Source organism: Homarus americanus, unplaced genomic scaffold (genome assembly GCF_018991925.1).
Source record: "Homarus americanus isolate GMGI-L3 unplaced genomic scaffold, GMGI_Hamer_2.0 scaffold40248, whole genome shotgun sequence".
In the NCBI taxonomy this organism is placed as follows: Eukaryota; Metazoa; Arthropoda; class Malacostraca; order Decapoda; family Nephropidae; genus Homarus; species Homarus americanus.
This window is the reverse complement of record NW_024712526.1, coordinates 1,677,083-1,683,990: the sequence shown is the minus strand read 5'-3', so window position 1 is coordinate 1,683,990 and position 6,908 is coordinate 1,677,083. Positions and strand designations below refer to the sequence as shown.

Here is a 6,908-nt window from a genome sequence, read left to right as displayed (position 1 = left end):
AAGTTTACATTCAAAATATTCCCTGACCTGCAAGGAATCTAGAAATGTCAATTATATTATCCTAACTTTAGTCTGGGTTATTATTTATTACTAAAAATGTAAATATACTATTTTCTCCCAATCGCTTCTCTGCTAGGGAGGGAAGGTGGGCGGAGGTGGGGTATTTTGATTGACAGATAGTGTCCTTGAACAATATTTCTTTGTTTATTTACTGAAGATATTTGTTTTAGCTCATAAAATTCATACAAATTACCTGGCCAGAATATAATTTTACATCGCTGGAATTCTTACAATATGATGATCATTTTGAATATAAACATCATGGATTTTGCATTGGACATACAAATTTTAGATCTAATGTAATAATTCGGTTTACACAAAGCAAATATTTTATCGTTTGTGCAAAATATATGAAGTTTACATTCAAAATATTCCCTGACCTGCAAGGAATCCAGAAATGTCAATTATATTATCCTAACTTTAGTCTGAGGTATTATTTATTACTAAACGTTAAAATCTAGAGTTTTCACCCAAACATTACTCAGAGAGGTAGGAGCTAGTGAGCTGGGAAGAGGGGGGGGGGGGATTTGAGTCCATTATTTGAATGGACATTAACCTGGCGACTGTATTTCTCTTAAATATTAATTGTGTGAGCATACCATCATAAAATTTAGATGATATTTTTACTACAACATAGGTATTGTGTCGGAAAAAGTGGAGTTTGGGGGTCGGGCCAGTCTCTATTGGAATTCATCCCATATGTTCTGTTGTTCACTTTACGCGGTTTTCACTTTCCGTGGTACCCTGTGGGTTCAATTGACCGCGTAAATTGGGGTACTACTGTATTTATATTCAACAACATTTATTCTAATATATTTAGAACATTATAGCTACAGTGGTCCAATGTAATCCTGCCAGTCTCCAGTACAGTCTCCAAATACTGTACTGTACAACACTCCGTCTCCATCCACCTTCACTGCACTGGATACATTCGTCTACCTTCTTCTTGTTGGGGTTCGGTCGGTCACTGTGTGGTCATCCACCCACCACTGTGTACATTCGTCCTTATGCGTCTCGACAGCCATACAATCATATCTAACCAAAATAATTTAATACCTTGAATTGACATCTTTAAGACTACAGTACAATATTTCATCATAAAATACCTAAAGAAACCAATGATTGTTATGAAATTTTAAATACGTGACTTAAAGCCTTTTGGTGAATACTACATAAATAGTTTCTATACAAAATATTGAACAGTACTTTTAAAATGTAATTACTATCATAATTATATGTGTATAAAAAAAGTTTGTTAAATATAAGAGACATCAAGAAATCATAGAATTATTAATGGAATAAACATCGGTAGGCTGGCATCTGTTGTGTCATTACTCTCCTCCCCTCCTCTTTGTCCCGCCTTCTTCCACACTGCCTGCAGTGATAAAATATTGCTTAATACACATCTTCAATACAGTGGTCCCTCGGTTAACGAGCACAATCTGTTCAAGAAGGTTGCTCGTTAACCGAAACCATTGTTTCAATGGGTTTTTGGGTAATTGGTTCCAGCTCACCGAAAATTGCCTAAATTCAACAAAAAAGGTAGAAAGGTACACTTACTTTGAGGTGTGTATGTAGAAGGCTCCTGGTTGATGATGGGGATTAGAATGAGGGTGGAGGAGAAGGGAGAAGAGAAGGAAGTGGAGGTGGAAGAGAAGTCACTCCATGGCGCCATTTCACCCATAAAATTTTAGTTCTCTTGGTGTAATTCAAGATTATTTTCTTTAAATCAACACTGCACTGCATTATATATTGTCAATATGTAAAATAAACTTCAAAATGACCAATAATTTGCTTGTAAACACAGAAAAAAACGTTTAGTTGAAGAGAGTCTCAAGCAAGATGTTACCTCCACTAAAGAGACAAAGAGACTGACTCTTGTATGCTGTGTTGGCAGGCTGGATGGCGTGCCACAAACTAGTTTCTTTACCTTCAATTATGTTCAATAATTGTTAAAATGACTAAAAAATTTAATATTAAACTTTTAAAATTATTGAATAGTATAAACTTCTGGATAATTACTAAAAGGGTAAGGATAAGCCCTAGAACCGATTACTGCATTGGCGGACTAATACTACAGCTGGTGGACCGCCAAATGCAAGCTAAAACATGTGGAGGTCGGCTCGTAAGAAACTCGTTAATCGAGGGATTGCTCGTTAACCGAAGTTAAGAATCTTATGGAAGGTAACTCGTTAACCGAAATCTCTTTAACCGAGGTGCTCGTTAACCGAGGGACCACTGTAATAATTCCAAATATTGACCTGGTTGTAAATAATGACCATTCAGTATAATCATTGTCACTATAGTGGGGTTGGTCTGACGGGTAGGCTACCTACCCTTTGCTACGTACACAACTCTAAAGATGATGTTGAGTTGCCACGTATGTGAAAACTTTTAGAACATGTTTTAGAAATTATATAGCTAAGCTAAAATAAATTATAAATCAAATTATAATTTGACAAAGGGAAAACATGAATATTAAAAAAAACTGTAAGAATTGTATATTTACCTTAAATTTCTGAGCTTGAACTGTTTATTGTTCCCGTGAGGGGGTAGGTCTTGCAGCAGGCCTCCTTCCCGTTGTTACGCCCCAGGTGCATCCTCTTACTCTTCGTGACATTGAATCTCAGCAGTCATTTCTTCGACCATTCTTGGAGCTCACAGAGATCCTTTTGCAGCTCTTCACAGTCCGCTTGGCTCTTGATATCCAGAAATTACTTGACTTCATCGGCAAACATTTGTATGGAGGAGTGTACAACGCCAGGCACGTCATTTATGAAACCAGGATAAAGCTGAGGCCTTCAACAGCTTCTTTACCACGGTTTTCACAAGAGAGGATGCAACTAACCTTTCTGCGTTTGAGGACAGACGATTCGACACAGTGTCATGGTCACGTTGACTGCTGATCTATTTAACTAATGATTCTTATTAAACTCCACGCCCGCAAAACATGAGTGAGTTAGCGACCCCTAGAAGGAGCGTGTTTACCCTCGCGATCCCTCCCAGTAAGCCCCGCCTTTGTGAAGACAGTTATCAATGCATTGTTATTCCACTTTCTCCTGGGAAGCTCAATCTTGAATTAGTCTGGGTAAATCAACCCAAGTAATTCACCAGACCTTTGTCAACTGAGGGTCATCTTTGAATGAGTAACAATTAGTTTGTTTGTAATTATTGTCATTGCGTGAGTAGCGATCACTGGCAACTCAGGGGTATATAAACTCAAGATAGCCAGTGAGAGCGTCCTCTGACGCTGCTACAATATTTCTCCAGGTATGATCTGTGTTCCCTAGCCATTCAGTTAATTCAGTCAATTGTAGTGAATATCAGTGTTCACCAGTGTTCATGATTTAACAGTTGAATTGTCATTCACCCAGTGTAGAAGTAATATAACGTAAATACGTCTGTCGTCTAGACAAGAGAGTTTGTTTGTGTTGTCATGTTTCTCAGTCCCCTGACGCTGCCCCGTTTGTCTCCAGATCCCATCGTGATTCTTGAATCGCTCTACCATCCAACAACGGCCTCGGATGTATTAGATGTCCAGCCGGGATCATATATGAAAAGATGGCACCGATGCGGCCTGATAAATGTGCCCCACGACTTCGTTGGGCCAGACCCCAGACCTGCCATGTGTCTGGTTACCCCACAATATCAAAGGCTGCGAGCCCTAGTGTTCTGCCCTGGGTTACTCCTTGGCAGTGAATGTCCAGAGAGTGTTGTAACATGTATGTTAGGGATAATTAGTTGGAAATAATTATCCCATGTTGGGTAATGGACCCCTGCATATACTAGTGTCATTGTTTACGTATATGTTGAATAATCTACAATGAGTGCCATGTAATGTACCACCAGTAATGTTGTGAGTAAGAGTAAAGAAGAAGGAACTGAGTTTGCACTAAGCCCAGGAGGTGAGCCTGGTAATTATATGATTAATACAATATCTTTCCCCATTGATGGCATATTAATAAACTTGTTTTTAGAGTACTTTAGGTGTATTCATTTCTCCCACAGTATTTTACCTTTATTTCCATCCAAGTGACGTGATACCAAAATTACCATACTCACGTGCCTAGACCCTCGACCATGCTACCAAAAGAATGTCCATGCTACCAAAGAATAGGTGACGGAACTGAGTAAGAGTAAGAACTAAGAGAAGTAAGTAAGATGAGGGAGGTGTAGAAACAGAGAGGAAACCCGCCCCCTCACATTGGTGGCAGGCCTAAAACCCGCCCCCTCACAACAGCACTGACCCACATTGTGTTCACTGAAGAGGGTATTAGAAATAAACTGTCCAGGCTAAAGGTCCATAAGAGTCCCGGACCTGACATGGTGCATCCTAGAGTGCTAAGAGAGTTGTGCAACGAGCTTGCAGAGCCCCTGAAGATCCTGTTTTGTAAATGCCTGGATGAACAAAAGGTCCCCAGTGAATGGAAAGTGGCTTATGTGAGTCCTATCTTCAAGAAGGGTTATCGGCACTCCACAAACAACTATACAGTAGACCAGTGAGCCTGACCAGCATAATAGGTAAGGTACTTGAGAGTATTATCAGAGATACCGCAATGGAACATCTAATACGAAACAATATTGTAAAGGATTGCGGGGGCGCTCCTGCTTAACACAATTGCTCAAGGTATTGGATATTTGGACCCATATTCTGGAACGGGGTGGTAATATCGACAATATTTACCTAGATTTTGCCAAGGCTTTCGACAGTGTACCCCATGAAAGGCTGAAAATCAAACAGGAAGGGTACGGAATTTGGGGAAATGTCCTTGCATGGATAGAATACTTTCTACATGACCGCAAGCAGTGTGTGGTGATTACTGGCACGAAATCGTCATCCGTACCTGTCACAAGTGGGGTACCACAGGGCAGTGTATTGGGCCCGCTGTTGTTTGTTTGTTTCATAAATGACATGCCTGACGTTGTACACTCCTCCATACAAATGTTTGCCGATGACGCTAAGTTATTTTGGGAAATTAAGAACCAAGCTGACTGTGAAGAGCTGCAGAAGGACCTCTGTGGGCTCCAGGAATGGTCGAAGAAATGGCTGCTGAGATTCATGTAACTAAGTGTAAGAGGATGCACCTGGGGCATACCAACGGTAAGGAGGCGTATCATATGTCCCAACGGGATGAAGAAACTGCACTAGTTGAGACTGAATGTGAGAAGGACCTAGGTGTGTATGTTGACAATGAGCTGAAGTTCTCGGGCCATTGCGAGAAGAAGGTAAACCAGGAAAATAAATTATTGGGTCTTTAAGAAGGTCGTTTAGATATCTAGACGGTCCGTCTCTCGTAACGATCTTCAAGAGTGAAGTGCTTCCCCATCTAGAGTACTGTCACCCCATCTGGTCCCCGAGATATGCTAAGGACTGTCAGTTGGTTGAAAATGTTCAGAGGAGGGCCACCAGAATGGTGCCTGCACTTCGGTACCTCAGCTACCCTGAGAAATTGGAGCGCCTGAACTTGCCTAGCTTATATTACAAACGGGCAAGGGGGGACCGAGTTGAGGTGTATAAGCATCTCAGGGGGCACCACTCAGTCGAGTGTCCTTACTTGGAGCTGGCGGACGCTCGCCCCACAAGGGGTCACAACTCAAGATTGAAGAAGCCGCAAGTCCAGAAAACTGTGAGGGCAAACTTTTTCGGAGTGAGGGTTGTAAACTCTTGGATCAATCTACCAGAGAGTGTTGTGACGGCACCGAGTGCAAGCTCTTTCAAGACAAGACTTGACCAACACTGGAGCGGGTTCAGGTACATTCAGGAGCCGGTGCATGCCCAGTATTTGCCAATAGTGCGTGACAGAGACGTGACCGATCGCCCAAGCGGCTAACGAGCAGATCAGTGGCGAAGAGGATAAAAGTAAAAATACACTTTCCTGTGGTAACCCGCTTGTGACAAGTACAGATGATGATTTCGTGCCATTAATCACCACACACTGCTTGCGGTCAAGCAGAAAGTCTTTTTTCCAAGCTAGTGTAATGACCACGGTCGTACATGTTAATTAACATAAAATCAGACGATTCTTATTGCGCTCAATAGCCCACAAAACATGTAGCTATGCCTTCTTTATTGAGTCCCCCTTCTGAGGCGTCCGTTTTCTCATTACTTCACTTAACCTGCGTCCTCCGTTTTCTCTCAATCCTAGAATGCACCCGAGACTCCATTATTCCTTAGTATAACGACACAAAATTTGAAATTGCAACTATAGCTGCAGGGCCGGATTCAGGAGTGGGCAGCTGCCCAGGGGCCTCCACAATCTGGGGGCCTCCACATATTCCATCTGACCTTGGACTTAAAGAAGCCTATACATGCATTCTTGGACAGAACCATTATTTGAGTAGAGGTTTATCTGATTAATAATGCAAAGAATCATCTCTCTGTAATAACTAATAATCTATTCTTTTCTATGAAGTCTCTCGTAAATTTTTGACATGTGCGGTAGTAGCTATACAGGGCTCGTCGACTTGAAACCACATGAATGACTCCAGTCATGTCTCACTTTTGTGTGTGTGTGTTGGGAATTTGTACACTATCAATAAATATGCAGTTAATTAAAAATTTCTCAATGTTCTAATTTCCTCAATATAACTGCATATTAGGGTGTGTCATAGGAGGGAAGATCAGCTAAAACTAATGGCCCATCACTTTTTTGGTAGATTTTAGTGTATATTGTGGGGTATGGGATGTTTGGGTTCGCACTCAGGATGGAATGGAGAAAGGAAACTCACAATGTGCTCTCTATATACATGTTGTATTGGATGTACAATGCAGCTTGGTGCTGGGAAGGCAGCATGGTTACAAGCGTGATGTAGAGAGAGCTGGTTGGTGAGGACGCTCAGAGAAGGAC

The 6,908-nt window shown here is 41.4% G+C and overlaps 1 protein-coding gene across 2 annotated transcripts in view; it reads left to right on the top strand.

Annotated features, from left to right (window-relative positions):
* LOC121860758 (RNA-binding protein 25-like) overlaps nt 1-3,834 on the top strand; it is a 45,876-nt gene extending 42,042 nt beyond the window's left edge. Inside the window, exon 11 of one of the 2 annotated variants that reach the window (XM_042358109.1) lies at nt 3,537-3,834. The gene's annotated coding sequence lies outside the window, so the exon portion shown is untranslated. Of the gene's footprint in view, nt 1-890; nt 1,380-3,536 lie in introns of those variants that run through there. The other variant, XM_042358120.1, reaches the window with a different exon arrangement.
* Nucleotides 3,835-6,908: the final 3,074 nt, after the last annotated feature.